A 22,202-nucleotide genomic window follows, 5' to 3' on the forward strand; every position below is an offset into this window, starting at 1 on the left:
CTGTATGTTGCCACTGCATCCATATTAAGGAACTAATAGTCTAGTAAGGGAGTTGGACAGTGAACAACGGTTAAGAAAATGAATGACAAATGGAGTTTCATATAGTGATTAATATATTTAAACACTTAAGAAACCACCCAGTTTGCTTCCTGCTCAGAGGAGCTTCATTCTGCCTTCACCCAGATTTTGGAGACAAATGTCTGCTTCTCTCAGCCACTTGAACATACTGCTTTAACATAATTTTTTTTAATTGACTGTCTACTTCGTGAAAGGCATTGTGCTGAATGCTGAGGATATGATATTTAATGAAATATGTATTACCTCATTGTGTTTATAGTCCTTGATAGAACAGGCTGTTTTTTCTGTTATACTTGTATTTCTCAAAAGAGGAATTTGACCGGATCAGTGGTTCTCAAGTTGGGGAAATAGGAGTATTTAAGCATAATTTGGGACTTTTACCAAAGTACACATGACAGACTTATACCTCCTTACTTCTCTGAACCCACAGCATTCTTTTGGGTCTGTATCTATGGAGGAGTATGTGTGGGTGGTTCCTGAATTTTAAACACTCCCCTGATGACCGTGATAGACGTCCCTAATTGTGAATCAATGAGTGTGATCATCAATATGGCCAATTCCAGCTCTAAAACAGAGCATCGCTTTAGCTTATTTAGGCAGCCAGTGGGGGGGAAAAAGGAAGAAAATAAGTATAAAATTTATGTCTATGTCTCGGTTCGATAATAAATAATTTCTGTGAAAATACTAGTTGGAATTACTCCCCCCGCAAGAATTGTCAGGCATGTTTCTTTATGTTCAGAAATGATGCTACTGACTGCTGTAAGCAAATGTGATTTCAAAGTCCTTGAGCACAGGGAACATGACTGTCTCCCACTTATAAAGCTAATGCCCAAACAACTTCCTGAGTCAGAAGAGTCAGTGGGAAGACAAGTCATTTTCATCATTTGTGTCAAGAAGATAAAGCTACCAATTGAGTTACTGGTTTACTGAAGCACAGTTTTGGTAACAACTGTGGAAAGTTTTGGAGTTTCACTTTTCCAGACATGGGGGGTAGGGAAGGGAGAGGGAGAGGAAAGAAATGGGGGTGGGGAGGGGAATGGGAGGAAGAGAGAAGAGGGGAGTCATGGACTAAACACACTTCTTTGTCTAATTTCATGGGTTGTCTTCCATCCATCTGCAAACATTGAATATCTATTGTGTATTCAATGTTTAATTCACTCCTTTGCCCCTTTTGCTTTGCGCTTCCTCCATCCTGCTGCCTGAATCTGGCAGCACCTTGGATCCTGAGTCCTAGGCCACCTTGGTGATGTCAGGGAGAGTGGTGACCTGAAAGATGCCTGGGACCCTGAAAAGTGTGTAGCCATGTCTAATTCCAGAATACTCATCGTTGGGCTTTCGTTTTTTTTCTTTTCTTTTCTTTTCTTTTTTTTACATCTTTATTGGAGTATAATTGATTTACAACGGTGTGTTAGTTTCTGCTTTATAACAAAGTGAATCAGTTATACATATACATATGTTCCCATATTTCTTCGCTCTTGCGTCTCACTCCCTCCCACCCTCCATATCCCACCCCTCCAGGTGGTCACAAAGCACCGAGCTTCTATCCCTGTGCTATGCGCCTGCTTCCCACTAGCAATCTACCTTAGGTTTGGTAGTGTATATATGTCCATGCCTCTCTCTCGCTTTGTCACAGCGTACCCTTCCCCCCCCCCATATCCTCAAGTCCATTCTCTAGTAGGTCTGTGTCTTTATTTCTGTCTTACCCCTAGGTTCTTCATGACATTTCTTTTTCTTAAATTCCATATATATGTGTTAGCATATGGTATTTGTCTTTCTCTTTCTGACTTACTTCACTCTGTATGACAGACTCTAGGTCTATCCACCTCATTACAAATAGCTCACTTTCGTTTCTTTTTATGGCTGAGTAATATTCCATTGTATATATGTGCCACATCTTTTTTATACATTAATCTGATAATGGACACTTATGTTGTTTCCATCTCTGGGCTATTGTAAATAGAGCTACAATGAACATTTTGGTACATGACTCTTTTTGAATTATGGTTTTCTCAGGGTATATGCCCAGTAGTGGGATTGCTGGGTCATATGGTAGTTCTATTTGTAGTTTTTTAAGGAACCTCCATACTGTTCTCCACAGTGGCTGTATCAATTTACATTCCCACCAGCAGTGCAAGAGGGTTCCCTTTTCTCCACACCCTCTTCAGCATTTATTGTTTCTAGATTTTTTGATGATGGCCATTCTAACTGCTGTGAGATGATATCTCATTGTAGTTTTGATTTGCATTTCTCTAATGATTAATGATGTTGAGCATTCTTTCATGTGTTTGCTGGCAGTCTGTATATCTTCTTTGGAGAAATGTCTATTTAGGTCTTCTGCCCATTTTTGGATTGGGTTGCTTTTTGGTATTGAGCTGCATGAGCTGCTTATAAATTTTGGAGATTAATCCTTTGTCAGTTGCTTCATTTGCAAATATTTTCTCGCATTCTGAGGGTTGTCTTTTGGTCTTGTTTATGGTTTCCTTTGCTGTGCAAAAGCTTTGAAGTTTCATTAGGTCCCATTTGTTTATTTTTGTTTTTATTTCCATTTCTCTAGGAGGTGGGTCAAAAAGGATCTTGCTGTGATTTATGTCATAGAGTGTTCTGCCTATGTTTTCCTCTAAGAGTGATAGTTTCTTGCCTTACATTTAGGTCTTTAATCCATTTTGAGCTTATTTTTGTGTATGGTGTTAGGGAGTTTTCTAATCTCATACTTTAACATGTACCTGTCCAGTTTTCCCATCACCACTTATTGAATAGGCTGTCCTTTCTCCACTGTACAATCCTGCCTCCTTTATCAAAGGTAAGGTGACCATATGTGCATGGGTTTATCTCTGGGCTTTCTATCCTGTTCCATTGATCTATCTTTCCATTTTTGTGCCAGTACCATACTGTCTTGATTACTGTAGCTTTGTAGTATATTCTGAAGTCAGGGAGCCTGATTCCTCCAGCTCCGTTTTTGGTTCTCAAGATTGCTCTGGCTATTCGGGGTCTTTTGTGTTTCCATACAAATTGTGAAAGTTTTGGTTCTAGTTCTGTGAAAAATGCCAGTGGTAGTTTGATAGGGATTGCATTGAACCTGTAGATTGCTTTGGGTAGTAGAGTCATTTTCACAATGTTGATTCTTCCAATGCAAGAACATGGTATATCTCTCCATCTATTTGTATCATCTTTAATTTCTTTCATCAGTGTCTTATAATTTTCTGCATACAGGTCTTTTGTCTCCTAAGGTAGGTTTATTCCTAGATATTTTATTCTTTTTCTTGCAGTGCTAAATGGGAGTGTTTTCTTGATTTCACTTTCAGATTTTTCATCATTAGTGTATAGGAATGCCAGAGATTACTGTGCATTAATTTTGTATCCTGCTACTTTAACAAATTCAGTGATTAGCTCTAGTAGTTTTCTGGTAGCATCTTTAGGATTCTCTATGTAGAGTATCATGTCATCTGCAAACAGTGACAGCTTTATTTCTTCTTTTCCGATTTGCATTCCTTTTATTTCCTTTTCTTCTCTGATTGCTGTGGCTAAAACTTCCAAAAGTATGTTGAATATCAGTGCTGTGAGTGAGCAACCTTGTCTTGTTCCTGATCTTAGTTGAAATGCTTTCAGTTTTTCACCATTGAGGACGATGTTGGCTGTGGGTTTGTCATATATAGCCTTCACTATGTTGAGGAAAGTTCCCTCTATGCCTACTTTCTGCAGGGTTTTTTTTATCATAAATGGGTGTTGAATTTTGTCAAAAGCTTTCTCTGCATCTATTGAGATGATCATATGGTTTTTCTCCTTCAGTTTGTTAATATGGTTTATCACATTGATTGATTTGCGTATATTGAAGAATCCTTGCATTCCTGGAATAAACCCCACTTGATCATGGTGCATGATCCGTTTAATGTGCTGTTGGATGCTGTTTGCTAGTATTTTGTTGAGAATTTTTGCATCGTGTTCGTCAGTGATATTGGCCTGTAGTTTTCTTTCTTTGTGACATCTTTGTCTGGTTTTGGTATCAGGGTGATGGTGGCGTCGTAGAATGAGTTTGTGAGTGTTCCTCCCTCTGCTATATTCTGGAAGACTTTGAGAAGGATAGGTGTTAGCTCTTCTGTAAATGTTTGATAGAATTCGCCTGTGAAGCCATCTGGTCCTGGGGTTCTGTTTGTTGGAAGATTTTTAATCACAGTTTCAATTTCAGTGCTTGTGATTGGTCTGTTCATATTTTCTATTTCTTCCTGATTCAGTCTTGGCAGGTTGTGCATTTCTAAGAATTTGTCCATTTCTTCCAGGTTGTCCACTCTATTGGCATAGAGTTGCTTGTAGTAATCTCTCATGATCTTTTGTATTTCTGCAGTGTCAGTTGTTACTTCTCCTTTTTCATTTCTAATTCTATTGATTTGAGGCTTCTCCCTTTTTTTCTTGATGAGTCTGGCTAATGGTTTATCAATTTTGTTTATCTTCTCAAAGAACCAGCTTTTAGTTTTATTGATCTTTGCTATCGTTTCCTTCATTTCTTTTTCATTTATTTCTGATCTGATTTTTATGATTTCTTTCCTTCTGCTAACTTTGGGGTTTTTTTTTTTTTTTTGTTCTTCTTTCTCTAATTGCTTTAGGTGTAAGGTTAGGTTGTTTATTCAAGATGTTTCCTGTTTTGTAAGGTAGCTTGTATTGCTATAAACTTCCCTCTTAGAACTGCTTTTGCTGCATCCCATAGATTTTGGGTCGTCGTGTCTCCATTGTCATTTGTTTCTAGGTATTTTTTTATTTCCTCTTTGACTTCTTCAGTGATCACTTTGTTATTAAGTAGTGTATTGTTTAGCCTCCATGTGTTTGTATTTTTTACAGATCTTTTCCTGTAATTGATATCTAGTCTCATAGCGTTGTGGTCGGAAAAGATACTTGATACAGTTTCAGTTTTCTTAAATTTACCAAGGCTTGATTTGTGACCCAAGATATGATCTATCCTGGAGAATGTTCCATGAGCACTTGAGATAAATGTGTATTCTGTTGTTTTTGGATGGAATGTCCTATAAATATCTTTTAAGTCCATCTTGTTTAATGTATCATTTAAAGCTTGTGTCTCCTTATTTATTTTCAATTTGGATGATCTGTCCATTGGTGAAAGTGAGGTGTTAATGTCCCCTACTATGAATGTGTTACTGTAGATTTCCCCTTTTATGGCTGTTAGTGTTTGCCTTACGTATTGAGGTGCTCCTATTTTGGGTGAGTAAATATTTACAATTGTTATATCTTCTTCTTGGATTGATCTCTTGATCATTATGTAGTGTCCTTCTTTGTGTCTTCTAATACTCTTTATTTTAAAGTCTATTTTGTCTGATATGAGAATTGCTACTCCAGCTTTCTTTTGGTTTCCATTTGCATGGAATATCTTTTTCCATCCCCTCACTTTCAGTCTGTATGTGTCTCTAGGTCTGAAGTGGGTCTCTTGTAGACAGCATATAAATGGGTCTAGTTTTTGTATCCATTCAGCCAATCTGTGTCTTTTGGTGGGAGCATTTAGTCCATTTACATTTAAGGTAATTATCGATAATGTATGTTCCTATTCCCATTTTCTTAATTGTTTTGGGTTCATTATTGTAGGTCTTTTCCTTCTCTTGTGTTTCTTGCCTAGAGAAGTTCCTTTAGCAGTTGTTGTAAAGCTGTTTTGGTGGTGCTGAACTCTCTCAGCTTTTGCTTGTCTGTAAAGGTTTTAATTTCTCCATCAAATCTGAATGAGATCCTTGCTAGGTAGAGTAATCTTGGTTGCAGGTTTTTCTCCTTCATCACTTTAAATATGTCCTGCCAGTCCCTTCTGGCTTGCAGAGTTTCTGCTGTAAGATCAGCTGTTAACCTTATGGGTATTCCCTTGTGTGTTATTTGTTGTTTTTCCCTTGCTGCTTTTAATATGTTTTCTTTGTATTTAATTTTTGACAGTTTGATTAATATGTGTCTTGGCGTATTTCTCCTTGTATTTATCCGGTATGGGACTCTCTGTGCTTCCTGGACTTGATTAACTATTTCCTTTCCCATATTAGGGAAGTTTTCAACTATAATCTCTTCAAATATTTTCTCAGTCCCTTTCTTTTTCTCTTCTTCTTCTGGAACCCCTATAATTCGAATGTTGGTGCATTTAATGTTGTCCCAGAGGTCTCTGAGGCTGCCCTCAGTTCTTTTCATTCTTTTTTCTTTATTCTGCTCTGCAGTAGTCATTTCCACTATTTTATCTTCCAGGTCACTTATCCGTTCTTCTGCCTCAGTTATTCTGCTATTGATCCCATCTAGCGTCTTTTAAATTTCATTTATTGTGTTGTTCATCGTTGTTTATTTCATCTTTAGTTCTTCTAGGTCCTTGTTAAATGTTTCTTGCATTTTCTCTATTCTATTTCCAAGATTTTAGATCATCTTTACTATCATTATTCTGAATTCTTTTTCAGGTAGACTGCCTATTTCCTCTTCATTTGTTAGGTCTGGTGGGTTCTTATCTTGCTCCTTCATTTGCTGTGTGTTTTTGTGTCTTCTCATTTTGCTTATCTTACTGTGTTTGGGGTCTCCTTTTTGCAGGCTGCAGGTTCGTAGTTCCTGTTGGTTTTGGTGTCTGTACCCAGTGGCTAAGGTTGGTTCAGTGTGTTGTGTAGGCTTTCTGGTGGAGGGGACTAGTGCCTGTGTTCTGGTGGATGAGGCTGGATCTTGTCTTTCTGTTGGGCAGGTCCACGTCTGGTGGTGTGTTTTGGGGTGTCTGTGGACTCATTATGATTTTAGGCAGCCTCTCTGCTAATGGGTGGGGGTGTGTTCCTGTCTTGCTAGTTGTTTGGCATAGGGTGTCCAGCACTGTAGCTTGCTGGTCGTTGAGTGAAGCTGGGTGCTGGTGTTGAGATGGAGATCTCTGGGAGATTTTCGCCATTTGATATTATGTGGAGCTGGGAGGTCTCTTGTGGACCAGTGTCCTGAAGTTGGCTCTCACTCCTCAGAGGCACAGCACTGACTCCTGGCTGCAGCACCAAGAGCCTTTTATCCACACGGCTCATAATAAAAGGGAGAAAAAGTAGAAAGAAAGAATTAGTAGAAGTAGGAAGAGAGAAAGAAAGAAAGAAAGTATGGAGGGAGGGAGGGAGGAACGAAGGAAGGAGGGAAGGAAGGAAAAAAGAAAGGAGATAAAGTAAAATAAAATAAAGTACGATTAAATATAATAAAGTTATTAAAATAAAAAAAAATTATTAAGAGAAAAAAAGAAAAATATTTAAAGAAACAAACAAAAAAAACGGATGGATAGAACCGTAGGACAAATGGTGGAAGCAAAGCTATACTGACAAAATCCCACACAAACATACACACTCACAAAAAGAGGAAAAGGTGAAAAAATCATAAATCTTGCTCTCAAAGTCCACCTCCTCAGTTTGGGATGATTCGTTGTCTAAAGGAGGAAAGGAAGGAAGGAAGGAAGAGAGGGAGGGAGGGAGGGAGGGAGGAAAGAAGATAAAGTAAAATAAAGTTATTAAAATAAAAAGTAATTACTAAGAAAAGAAATTTTTTTAAAAAATGGATGGATAGAACCCTAGGACGAATGGTGGAAGCAAAGCTATACAGACAAAAATCTCACACAGAAGCATACACATGCACACTCACAAAAAGAGGAAAAGGGGAAAAAATAGTTATTCTTGCTCTCAAAGTCCACCTCCTTAATTTGGGATGATTCGTTGTCTATTCATGTATTCCACAAATGCAGGGTACATCAAGTTGATTGTGGAGCTTTAATCCACTGCTTCTGAGGCTGCTGGGAGAGATTTCCCTTTCTCTTCTTTGTTCTCACAGCTCCCAGGGGCTCAGCTTTGGATTTGGCCCCGCCTCTGCGTGTAGGTCGCCGGAGGGCGTCTGTTCTTCGCTTAGACAGGACGGGGTTAAAAGAGCCGCTGATCTGGGGGCTCTGGCTCACTCAGGCCGGGGGGGACGGAGGGGCATGGAGTGCGGGACAAGCCTGCGGCGGCAGAGGCCAACATGACCTTGCCCCAGCCTGTGGCGCACCGTGCGTTCTCCCGGAGGAGTTCACCCTGGATCCCTGGACCCTGGCAGCGGTGGGCTGCAGAGGCTCCCTGGAAGGGGGGGGATGTGGATAGTGACCTGTGCTCGCACACAGGCTTCTTGGTGGCGGCAGCAGCAGCCTTAGCGTCTCATGCCCGTCTCTGGGGTCCGCGCTGATAGCCGCGGCTCACGGCCGTCTCTGGAGCTCCTTTAAGCAGCGCTCTTAATCCCCTCTCCTCGTGCACCAGGAAACAAAGAGGGAAGAAAAAGTCTCTTGCCTCTTCGGCAGGTCCAGACTTTTCCTCGGACTCCCTCCCGGCTAGCCGTGGCGCACTAACCCCCTGCAGGCTGTGTTCACGCCACCAACCCTATTCCTCTCCCGGCGCTCTGACCGAGGCCCGAGCCTTAGATCCCAGCCCCGCCCGCCCCGGCGGGTGAGCAGACAAGCCTCTCGGGCTGGTGAGTGCCGGTTGGCCCTGATCCACTGTGCGGGAATCTCTCCGCTTTGCCCTCCGCACCCCTGTTGCTGTGCTCTCCTCCGCAGCTCCGAAGCTTCCCCCTCCGCCACCCGCAGTCTGCGCCCGCGAATGGGCTTCCTAGTGTGTGGAAACCTTTCCTCCTTCACAGCTCCCTCCCACTGGTGCAGGTCCCGTCCCTATTCTTTTGTCTCTGTTTATTCTTTTTTCTTTTGCCCTACCCAGGTACTTGGCGGGTTTCTTGCCTTTTGGGAGGTCTGAGGTCTTCTCCCAGCATTCAGTAGGTGTTCTGTAGGAGTTGTTTCATGTGTAGATGTATTTCTGGAGTATTTGTGGGGAGGAAGGTGATCTCCGCATCTTACTCTTCTGCTATCTTTCTGGAAGCCCTGGGCTTTTATTTAAGAGAGAAATGCATTCCTATTTGCTAATTTGGTGTTATTCAGGTTTTCTTTTGTATATAATCATACTGAATCCTCAGTGATAGGAGTGCTCATATGTGTACATGAAGGAACCATGACAGTTTTTGGTTTGTAAATCTAATCAGCATTTTCACAGGAAACTCTTCTTATCCAACAGAGCCTCTCAAATTTTATAGTTAAATTAAAAAAAAAACCCACACACCTTTAGTAATGATTAAACAATAACAAAAATATTTGCATATGGAGGTAAGGCTAAAGATATAAAATTCAAGACATAGAAAGGTCTATAAAACTTTATTATGTACTAATAAAAATAGCAATGGTAATTCTGATATTAAAATTATAAAGCAGAGTATTTACAGTTGAGTGTTAAATATTTGTATCACTAAAATAAACAATGCAGAGTTGCAGAAGTATATTAGCAACAATTTGATTTCTGAATGATTTTAGTGGTGGATTAGGGAAGAGATTTTTCCACCTAATGTTGTCATCCTTAGGTAACTATTAGTAGGTCACCTTTCTAATAGAATGGTCCTGGTTGTCTACTAGGTATTTTAGTGTATTGTGATTAATTTGCTTGGACAGAGAAGTAGATAGAGTAAAAAAAAATCCCAGCCTTGAAATGGGATGAGATCCTGCAGAGACATGGGATTGTTAGTCAGATGCAGAGGTGTCTGTTATTTTGACACAAAACTTTTCTGTCTAAGAATTTTGAAGGGATGATAAAGCACAAAGCATGTGGCCTATAGAGTCCTTGACAGGAGAGACACCATTTGATTAATGAGATGTGATGTATAGTTGATTGATCTTAGAGCACATTTGCTGATTTTCACAAATGATCCATCTTAATTTTGGATATATTATCAATGTATTCAGCAGCTGTCATTGGTAATGCCTGTTAACAACAGACATGGTTTTCTACGAAAAGTCTAATTTTTCCAGTAATTCATCATTTGTGTTTAGTTCAGGCCCAGTTTTATGTAGCTTCCCATAAATATTGATCCTGATGGAAAAACAGAGGAAAAGCTCTTTTACTACTATCCTATATTTTGTTAATATTCAATCTAAATACTGCTATATTATAACAGTACATCATTGAGTCCATTGCATACAATGTTAGATTAGTTACAAATTAATGTTTTTTGTATATCTGTGAGCTTGCTTCCAGACTTTTCTGTTCCTTTAGTCAATTCTTGCATGAATACAATACTAAGTTAATACAGTGTAATAATAATAATTGATATCTGATAAGACAAGGACCCTACTTGCTTTGCTTCCTGTTAAGCACTCAGACTCCTTTAGAAGGGTTGATTTCTCACATTAATTATACAACCAGCTTTTAAAATTCCTCCCCCAAAAGTGATTTGTTGAAAAATTAGAATAATCACTAATTTGTAGATCCATTTTGAGGGAGTGGTATCTTTGTACTCATAAATCTTCTAATCCACATATAAAATACCTAGATGCATTGATTTAGGTGTTCTTTAATGGTTTTCAATAAAATTTGATCTATAAAATCCTTGGGTATTTTTTTTCCAGATTTATTTCTAGGTATGTTATATTTTGGTTGCTAAAGTTATATTTTCTATTTATTCCTAGTGTAGAGGGATACAATTATTTTTGTATTTTCATTTTATATTCAAAATTTGTTAATCTCTCTTACTAATTCTAATAATACATCTGTAAAATTTTGGGAGTCCACCTGTGTAAAGCAAGGGTTACAGACTCCAGCCTGTAGACCAAATTTGGCCTGCTCTTTTTTTTGTAAGTGAAGTTTTATTGAAACCCAGCCATGCTCATTTGTTTATGTATTGTGTGTGGCTGCCTTCATGATACAGATTTGAATAGTTGTAACAGAGACCACTAATTTTTTAAATTAATTTAAAAAAAAAGATTAGCGTTATTTCCTCCATGTTTGTTAAAATTGACTGTTAAACTGTCTGAGACTGGAGGTTTGTTTTTGGGGGGTTGTTTTTGTTTTTTGTTTTTTTTTTTGTGGTAAGCAGGCCTCTCACTGTTGTGACCTCTCCCGTTGTGGAGCACAGGCTCCGGACACGCAGGCTCTGTGGCCATGGCTCATGGGCCCAGCCGCTCTGCGGATGTGGGATCCTTCGGACCGGGGCACGAACCCACGTCCCCTGCATCGGCAGGCGGACTCTCAACTACTGCGCCACCAGGGAAGCCCGTTTTTTTTTTTTTTTAAGATAAGATGTTTTAACTACTTTTTCAATAATTCTAGTGACTATAGAACTATCTAGGATTTTTGTTAATTTTTTTCAAAAAATTATTCTGCTAAAAAGACAGTGTGAGATCTACCCTCTTAACAAATGTTTACGGGTACAATACAGTAGTGTTGAATGTAAGTATAATGTTGTACGGCAGATCTCTAAAACTTATTTATCTTGCTTAACTGAAACTTATGCCCATTGATTAGTAACTCCCCATTTGCCCTTCCCTCACAACCCCTGACAGGTAACATTTAACTCTGATTCTATGAATTTGACTATTTTAGATACCTCATATAAGTGGAATCATGCAGTATTTGTCTGTCTGTGATGGTTTATTTCACTTCGTATAATGTCCTCAAGGTTCATCCGTGTTGTCACATATTGTAAAACTTTCTTCTTTTTATAAGGCTGAATAATATTCCATTTTATCATTTTCTTTATTCATCTGTCCATGGACTTTTAGGTTGTTTCCATATCTTGGCAATTGTGAATAGTGCTGCAATGAACATGGGTGTGCAAATATCTCTTTGAGATCTTGATCTCAGTACTTTTAGTTAAATACTTAGAAGTAGGATTGCTGGATCATATAATAGTTCTATTTTTAATTTCTTGAGGACCTTCATGCTGTTTTCCATCGCAGCTGTACCATTTTGCATTCCTACCACAATGTACAAGGGTTCTAAATCTTCCACATCCTCACCAGCATTTGTCATCTTTTATTTTTTGATAATATCCATCCTGACAGGTGTGAGGTAATATTTTGCAGTGGTTTAGATGTACAGTCCCCTGATGATTAGTTATGAGCATTTTTTCATATGCCTGTTGGCTATTTGTATATCTTCTTTGGAGAAATGTCAAGTCCTTAGCCCGTGTTTTAATTGGATTATTTGGATGCTCAGATGGATGACTTTAGTATTTTATCTTTAATTTGAAATAAATTTAGTTTGAATTATTATTTTAGTTATACCCCACAATTCTAATATTTAGTATTTTTTATTATTTTATAATTCTTAATGTTTTCCTTGGTTTGCTTTCAATTTTGCTTTCTGTATTTTGAGATCATGTTTTATATACTTATATTAACAATTGTACTTCTATATTTCTGGTGAATTAAAATGTTGATCATTCTGAGTTACCTTCCTTTTTCCCTTGTAATGATTTTTTCCGTAATGTCTACTTTATCTAGTATTAATATAGCACGCTTCCCCCGCCTTCTCATTTATCTGTCAGACCAACTCTCAGTCATGGTTTCTTGCTATATCTTTTTTCCATTGCTTTACTTTCAATTGTTTTGTATCTTTATGTGGTAAACACGACTCTGAATTTTAAAAATAATATTTACTCCATTTCATTTACTGTAGTTATTGATATATGTGAGTTTCTACCATTTGTGTAAGTTTATTTTTGCCCTACCTGTATTATATATTTATTTTTCTTCATTTTTGTCTTTATTTGAACTGGTTATGATTCCTTTTTCACTGATTTTCCCCCCTTTACTAGTAAAGCCATACACCCTTTTTCTTTTCCTCTAGTGTTCACATTGGAGAGCTTTTACAATGTGCATCATTGATTTATCAAAATCTAATGTCATTTGATTATTGTTACCTAACTCTCCTCATGGGAAATGCAAGGAACTTAGAAAATTTATTTTTAACCTCCTGCTGGCTGATATGCTTTTGTTTTTGTGCATTCGTATATATAAATGTATGTGTGCATATGCATATTTACCCCAAATCATTGTTTTATACAATACCTATTTATATTTATCTATATATTTACCATTAATTTGCTCTTCTTACCTTCTTACTTCTTTAACCTTCTATCTGATATCATATTACCTTCAGCCTAAAGTACACATTTTATAATTTCTTTTAGTGCATATCTGCTGATTGGAAATTCTCCCAGTTTTATGGCTTTTATTTACCTTCATTCTTTAAAAGTATTTTGAGGCTTATAGAATTATGATTTCACAATTACTTTCTTTCAAACCACTTATGATGTCATTCCTCTAACTACTACTACCTTCCAATATTACAGTTAACAAACCTGCAGTCAGTCTTTCACTCTTTCGATTTTCTCTTTTTTTCTCTCTTCTTTATAGCTCTCCCATGACATTTGTAAGAGTAAATTCCTGTTTAACTAAACTAATTTGGATGTATTAATGTATTTCATTTGTTTTGAAAATCCCTAAGGCATTAATTACCACTTCAGGCCTTCCTTTGCTTCATTTCTTCTCTCTTCATCTTCAATTAAATAAATGTTATATATTCTCACTTTACTCACTGTCTGCTATTCTCTCTGTTCGAATTTTTAACTTTTAATCTCTCTGAACTTTATTGTAAATAGTTTCTTATCTATATCTCAGCTTACTACTTTTCTCTCAGCTATTTTTAATACAGTGGTAAACTTATCTAAGGAATTCTGTTCATTTTTTCCAGCCTATTATTTCTCTTTTTCAGATTCTATAAATTATGTATTAATCTCTCCTCAAGTTTACTGATTCCATTCTTTCTCATCTCCACTTGACTCTTGAAACAATTCAGTAAGTTTTTCATTTAGGTTATTATATTTTTCAGTTCTGTAATTTCAATTACACTTCATATTTTAGAATGGACTTATTAGATTTACCCAAAAAAATTGTGAAAATAGCACAGAGAGTCCTATATACCCTACATCAAGTCTCTCCTAATATTAACATTAAACATTAGTGTGGTACCTAAAAAATGAACCATTTAATGAACCAATATTGATACATTATTATTAACTAAATGCTATACCTCATTCAGAATTCCTTACTCTTTACCTAATTTCATGTTTCTGTTCTAGGATCCCCTCTAGGCTACTACTTTATTTTATTGCTTAGATTTTTCTAGCTTTGCATATTGGGAACTCTGTCAGTTCTCTGTGTCCCACTGACATAGTCTCATCATCAGAGAGTTATTTTTAAAACTTTACTATTTCCTGAAAGATTAACTCCATGTTCAGAACTGCTAGACACCACTCAGCAGATGACTCTTTGCGTGTGTGTGTGTGTGTGTGTGTGTGTGTGTGTCTGCGTGTGTGTGTCTGCGTGTGTGTGTCTGCGTGTGTCTGCAGTTTTCCCATTGGTGTTTCACAGCAGTATAGCTGGTCTTTTCCAGTTTTGTTTTGTTTTTTTTTGGGGGGGGGGAGCAGGCAGTGGGTAGAACAGGCTTTTCATGGAGCTTCTTTTATCTATACCTCTTGGCTGTTCTGTGTCAAAGGCTTCTCTAGTGCCCTGTCTAGGATATATGTGGGACAGTGAGGAATCTCAGGATCTCAACAAGGAGGTGTATGTAGTTAGTTTATAGTCGTGTCTGGTCATTTTAGTATCTGAAGGCCTATGTATGTGTTTGTCTGTTGTTTTTGCTATTTGAGTCATAGTGTTTTATCTTCTCGTGTCTTTTTCTTTGGTTTTGTACCGTTTATTAGGTTTGAAAGGAATGTTTGTTTAAATATTTTGAAGACTAGGATGATGTTGCTCAAGTAGTTAAAGTGTTTTTTTGCTGAAATTTGTTGGCTTTGTTAGGAAAAAATATGCTTGGCCAAATTTATAAGTCAAAGACTGCTGTTGCTCTATATAGAAATAGAAAATACTACAAAAATTAAAGTATCTTAACTTTATGCTAAACCCAGCACATTCAGCAGATAAATTTGAACATCTGAGTAAAAAGTCTGAGGTTCCAAAGGACAAATTCTAATATTTCTTATCTTCTGAATAGTTTGAGCACAAATCTTGCTATAGATATTATGAATTGTAGCTAAAGATAAGTTATCTAATTTTTACTCAATTATGCTCTTAAGGAAAAGTACTCTTTTTAATCGATTTCATAAGGCAAATCAAGTATTACATTCTTGTGTAGAATATGTATTCAAGCTTTAGTTTGACCTCATGTTTGAAAATATCCTTGGAAGCTTGGAAGAAATGTTTTTTTTTTTACGATATTTAACAAAAGATTCTCAAGAGGAATTTAGGAACTAAAATGTGACTCAGTAGCCAAATGTAAGTTGCAAAATATATCACTTTGCACCATAGAGTATATTCCTTTTATCCCCAGTAAATGCACATGGTTTTTGTTTGTTTGTTTTGGCTATTATTCCCCCACCCATACCTTGTTTATGGTAACATGAAATAACAAAACTTCTTTTATGGATTTTTCACTTTGAAAACAAAGCAGACCTAGAAAGTTAACAGAGAAATTGACCCATTTAATATGAAATTAGGAGAGAAAACTTGAGTCACAATAATATCAAGACATTATTATCATATGATTGACATTTAAAGAAATAACTTGCCACATGAAAATGATCATTTCACTTTATTATTTTTATTTGTATTTAATCACAATATTTAATTCATTTTAAAATGCTTTTAAATGAGATTATGATTTTTTTACATTTTTTTAAGAGGAGGCACAAGTTCTCAAATCTTAATTGCTTTGACTAAAACTTTTATAATTTTTAACTTAGTAGATACTGTAAGGCAATTCAATAGTTTTGAATTCTTGTAGAAAAATTAAGAATAAGAATTACCAAATGGGGTTTCTCTGGTGGCACAGTGGTTGAGAGTCCACCTGCCGATGTAGGGGACACGGGTTCGTGCCCCGGTCTGGGAAGATCCCACATGCCGTGGAGCAGCTGGACCTGTGAGCCATGGCCTCTGAGCCTGCGCGTCCGGAGCCTGTGCTCCACAACAGGAGAGGCCACGACAGTGAGAGGCCTGCGTACCACAAAAAAAAAAAAAAAAATCATTAAAGGAATGTAAGTTAAAACTATATGAGGTATTACTACTACAAACAAGAATTATTAGAAATAGACAGATGGCCAAAAACAAGTCTTTGAAACAATGTGGATCAATATATACAATGAAACATTAATTTGGTAGTTGAGTCTGTAGAAGAGAACAGTGACAAGCCATAAGTGAATTTGGAGGAAGATATCCAACTTGCATTCCCAGGAAAACTTTAGGAAGTAAGAATTTCAGGGCAGAAGCATCAACAGGGTAAAATGCTGTTGAGAGTTCAAGAAATATCAGGATGAAAATGTCCACTGGGTTTAGCTCTGTAGAGATAGTTGTGGACAGCAGCAAGAGCTATATTGGAGGAATGACGAGGCTGAAGCCTCATTGGAGTAGGCCTTCGAATGAGGGTAAGATTTGGAAACAGGGAGGTGAGGAAACAGAATGTAGGTTACTTCTTTCAAGGTATTTTCTTATGGAAGTCAACATGTTACATCATAGCTAGGAAAATGTGACATCAAATTATTACTGGTTTGTTTAGTTTTATCTGTTATTATTTTTGAGAGAGAGGAAGTTGAACTTAAGCATGTTTAAAAGTCAGTGGGAATGTATTAGAGGTTGATTATACAAGAGAATTAGTATAGAATTTTTTTTTTTAACTATAGGAAAGAACAGGACCTAATATATAGGTGGAAAGATTAGTCTTAGATGAAAGGTAGAAAGCTTTTTTATTTATGAGGGTTAAAGGACTTAGAATGAGTACAGATATGAGTAATTTTGTGATTTCATAGCAGAAAGATGAAAAGATGCAGTCAGAGATTGAAGTAAAAGACTAGGTCATCTGCTGAGAGTGAGAACACATCCAGTGGTTGACGGCCATAGCCATATATTTTGAATAATTGTGATAATACTTTTTGTACTCATTTGGGGTTTGTAATTATTGAAAGCTATTTTGGCCTCTTGGGTGACAGTTTCCATAATTTCTAATCTGATTGTAGTCTTTCCATGTGGAATGGGCAAAAAAACCAAAAGGACCAGAGATTTTATGTTATTAATAAAATAATATATTAATTAATGGACCATGAATTTTAAGAAAAAAGTGTGAAGAATAAGAGTCTGGTTCATTGGGAAAAGTAGGGATATTAATTGACTGAATAGTCTAAAACAATTAAAGCATACTCCTAGTAGGTGGAATAGAACCAGAAAGACTGATGGAGAGAAGATTGTGTGCAGACAGAAGGATGACCAAATTAGTAATCTCAGAGGCCATTAGAAATTCCAATAAGTGACAATGGAATTGACTGTCTGAAGTAGGGAAAACATTTTGGTAAAGATGAGAAGGTCAAGAAATGTAGTAGCTAGTGTGTTGGGAGAAGATATATTTTAGATGCTGAAGATAACAAGGAAGAAAACAAAGTGGAGAAGGATTGGAAATCTGTAAACCAGAAGCCAAGTCTTCAATAAATGAAAATTTACCCAAAAGTAATAGCAAGAGGAGCAATTGATATAGCCAAATACTTTAAACATTAAAGAGAAAGATATTTTCCAGAAGACAGGTGGAGAAAGCATCTGGAATAAGCAAAAGGGAGCAGAGAGAATACCCATAATACCTCTTGAACCGGAGATGTTTTAGGATGGGAGAAGAAAGAAATCCTGCCAATTAAGAAGGCTGTCAGGAATAAAACAGGGAATCCTGTGTCAGCTCAGGAAAGAAGAGAATAAGGTTTTTGAGAGCAACTTGAGTATATAGACATGTACAATTTACAAGGTGAAAGTTCTAGAGGAAACCAGAGTGAAATGTTTGTGAAAGAGAGCTAAGGAAAATTAGGGCCAATCTAAGGAATTAAGGGAAGGAGAATGCAAAGATAAGGGTTGGCTGGATAGCCTGAGATTCTGTAGAGTAACTGAGGAGAATAAGGACGTTAGGCTTAATGAAAAGCATTTTGATAATCTTTGAAAGGACAATAGAAATATAATGCATTACAGTCCCAAAAGCTTAGCTCAGGGATGTGAGAGTTTGGAGTGGGCAATATTCTCCTCTCTTATCTGCAGCACATGGTGATACAGCAGGTAACTCCCATGCTTTACTTGCCTGTAGACTGTAATTTAGCCTTGGTATGTAAACATTAGGCATTCAGAGATTCTGTTAAAATATGCATTCTAGGCTTTAAAGATAAACATGCCTGGTAAGATCCATCTTTATTTTTTAACTTAAGTATGTATACTTAAAAGAATGTGTGTGTTGAGAACACAGAGATAGTGAAGTGGCTTGGAAAAGTAGTGTTTTAGACGATTTTTTAAAAGTCTGGTTTCTGAATGTTGCTCAATTAGAAGAAATGTCAGTGACCCTGGATACTCAATAATTGGCTCCTATGTGACCTTTACTGGAACAGAATATATATTTTTTCTCACTTTTCCAGTTTAGAGCTCAACAAGAGTGGTAAGTGGCAAGTTTTAGACATTGACTTAATGAGATTAGACTTCTGAGTATAAATGATTTGGGCCTTATATGTGAAACCATTGTTTGTTTTCTATGATGTGGTGTTTGAACACCTATGATACGTCCCAATTATCATTGAAAATGGGATCCATAACACACTAAATTTAGCTGCCAGAATTGGTAGTTCTTTTCTGGTTCAGTTTTATTTCTTGCCTAATAACAAGAAGAAAACAGCTTAGGTCTTGCTTTTAACAATAACTTGATTTTTTATTTCATGTGCCTTTGAACAAGTTTAACATCACTGTATCACCTCTAAAAAGAAGGTAGTTATTCTTTTCTCAAAGTTCGTTTTAACAGTTTTAGATAAAAAATGTAAAGCACCCAGGAAAAGTGCTAGCTCATATTGAAAACTCATTCAGTGTTAGTCTTTCTAACATGGATATTTCTATGCCAATTCCATAATTTTTAAATTAAAAGAGTTAAATCTATATGATAACGTATTTAATAAAGCAACAGGTAATTTTATGGTCCCATTTCCAGTGAGTTATGCCTTCCCCATACACAAATATTCCGATTTTGACCATTCAACAATAATATTGTAGTAATGATATTCTGATTTTAGAATATATAAAGGGAGAAGCAGAGTAATGTCTGTGGCTTTTCTCAGATTGCATAAACCAATAAAATTATTTTAATAGTTAGGCTAGTTAGAAATATAAAGGATTAACAAAAATCATTAGTATTATTTATTGTCATTGCCTCTATGAAAATTAGATACTATAGATTCTCATATTTTAATGTAGCAGTTTGTAGCATGGGTTAGTAATGAAAGATCATTCTGTTTAAGTATCATTGCTACTTGTATGATAATTAACCTCACAAGGACCAAAGCTAATATGTAATATGCATAACAAACAGAAACATTAGGGTGATAAACAAATTTAAAAGGTCTTATTCATTAGTGTACATATTTTGACTTGGAAATGTCAAAGGTAACAATGGAATTACATTGTTAACTATCTTAATACCAGGTAGTAGAGTTCATTTCACACATGAACTCAGTGTTTCAAATAATTTTATTAGCAAACATTTGATTCCACATTGTCTATTTGTAAGGCGAGTTTGTTTTAAACAAAAAGCACCATTTTTTAAATTTTCCATCACTTATTCTTTTAATCAAGAAGTATTTAATGAAGTGTATATATTTTGATAAAAACATTTTTAAATATAAGAAAAATAATTAAAACATTTAGAAGTAGAAGCTCAAATACATTTATTAAAACAAATATAACTAAAAAATGCAGTATAGGGGCTTCCCTGGTGGCTCAGTGGTTGAGAGTCCGCCTGCCGATGCAGGGGACACGGGTTCATGCCCCGGTCCGGGAAGATCCCACATGCCGCGGAGCGGCTGGGCCCGTGAACTGTGGCCTCTGAGCCTGCGCGTCCAGAGTCTGTGGTCTGCAATGGGAGAGGCCACGGCAGTAAGAGGCCCACGTACCGCAAAAAAAAAAAGAAGTATAAAATGTAACAGAGTTATAGTCATTGCATAATAATGTAGAAGACAATCATCCCTTATTCCTAACAAAAGACAGTGGATCCAGACAGTAATATGGTGAGTTCTTTCCCATTATTTATCTCAATTATTTTTATAACTCCACAAAATTTACATTTGCAGTACATTCTTACTACTGCTATCTCTTGATGTATTCAGTAATTCACAAGTATTATGAGACATATGTAGTTTTAAATGTTGGGTAAGGAACTTCTGGTATTCACCCCTCTACACACACACACATTAAATATTTCTGTTTTTAAAGATGAGATGATTTACATTCCATATACTCTGTTACCAATATAAAATGATGGAAAACTTTCCAGTTCTTTTAAAAATTATTTCACAGCATTAATAGTAAAAAACAAAAGAATTAATAGCAAGAATAAAAACAGTACAACAACAGAGATCAGTCTCACAAAGACAGGTGCAGAAATCCTAAATAAAATGTAACCCAAATTCTGCTTTATATTAAAAAATAAAAATGGTGCAACATAGTAATTGCATCTATATCAAGTAGTCTTAAGATATAAAAAAACAAAGTAAAACCTTCACATCTATTTAGATGTTTAAAAAGTATTTACAAATTCATCTGTTCTTAGTAAAATAAGCTTATTAAAATGATAAATCATATTTATCTAGAATAATAACAACCAAATATTAAATAGACTATACTAGAAGCATTCTCATTAATGTCAGGATCAGAGTAAGTACATCACTAGTTAAAAGAATAGGTCATTTCTGTAGGCAAACACACTGTATGATCATCTGCCTGGAAAATCTACAAGATCAACTGAGAAACTCAGATTGTTTCCAAGAGAGCTTACTAAATTAGCTGATACAAAATTAACACACAATTATAGGATTTTTCTACATATCAGCAATGGTAAGTTAGAATTTTAATAAAATTAAAGTATTTAAATAAATTTGATTAAATAAATTTAAGTTAAAAAGTAGAATAAACTAAAAAAGAACAATTAGCTTACTAACGCTATTCAATGATGGATGATAGTTTTTCAAATAGTTTTTTTTTGTTTTTTTTTTTTTGGCGGTACGCGGGCCTCTCACTGTTTTGGCCTCTCCCAGTGCGAAGCACAGGCTCCGGACTTGCAGGCTCAGCGGCCATGGCTCACGGGCCCAGCCGCTCTGCGGCATGTGGGATCTTCCCGGACCGGGGCACGAACCCGTGTCCCCTGCATCGGCAGGCGGACTCTCAACCACTGCGCCACCAGGGAAGCCCTCAAATAATATTTTGATTATGCTTGATTTGACTATTTACAAATAATCTCAGAAGTTTGGGATTAAATAAAATATGCTTATGTAGTAGAATCCTGGGTAAATTTTTAGTGGTAAAACTTACTTTGAAATTTAAAGGTGTCCAGTGTAATTATAAGAATTATTATGAAAATATAGTTTAAAAGATTAAAAACAAGAATAGTGCCTGGATAGTTTGGTCAAAAAGCAAGTAAATTTCAAATTAAATTCCACTGGACACATAAAAAGATCATGGAATATGCTAAAATCCTGATTTATAGATAGGTTGCTTTGGAGTAATTAATGGAAGTTCCAGAAATGGCAGAAGGATACCTGATATTTGTACATGTGGGTATAAAACAGGAATTATCCAAAGACTGCTTTGCCTTGGACAGTCTCTGGGTCAGTTTGTTGTAAGAGATAGCAGTTAGTGAGACCACCATCTTTCTACTGTGAAAGCAGTACTAGTCCAGAAAGATGTAAATTTCCAAGTACCCTGGTATCCTCAGAACAGTTTCTGGAAAAGAGAAAGAAACAGATATTCAAATCTTTATAACAACTCCAGAGAAGAAATTTTCCATATCCTTTTTGCCTTTTTCTTATTTCACAGTAGTTAGTTCAACTTCTAGTTAAGGGAATATTTTAAACCTCTAACTAGAAAAATTTGAGAGGCCTATTTATTTATTTTTTTTCTGAAGTATGCCACGGTTGGCTGAGAAATCACAGAGGAATACTGCTTCTCAGCAGGTATTAAGAGAACTTAAAACTGCTTACTAGTTTGTAGAGGAATAAACTTTGTAGCAAAAATTCCAATCATGTCATACTCAGGAACATATTTTAATGAATTGAAAAAATGTGTATCATTTATTCTTCCACTTATTTTTTTCCTAAAATTTCACTCATCTGATCTAAAAAGGAACTTCTTCAAAGTATGTTAAGAATTCACAGGAAAAATATGTTTCTGGAATATGGATTTCTTAAATGAAGAATTCAATATA

This window comes from Delphinus delphis, chromosome 12 (assembly GCF_949987515.2).
Source record: "Delphinus delphis chromosome 12, mDelDel1.2, whole genome shotgun sequence".
In the NCBI taxonomy this organism is placed as follows: domain Eukaryota; kingdom Metazoa; phylum Chordata; class Mammalia; order Artiodactyla; family Delphinidae; genus Delphinus; species Delphinus delphis.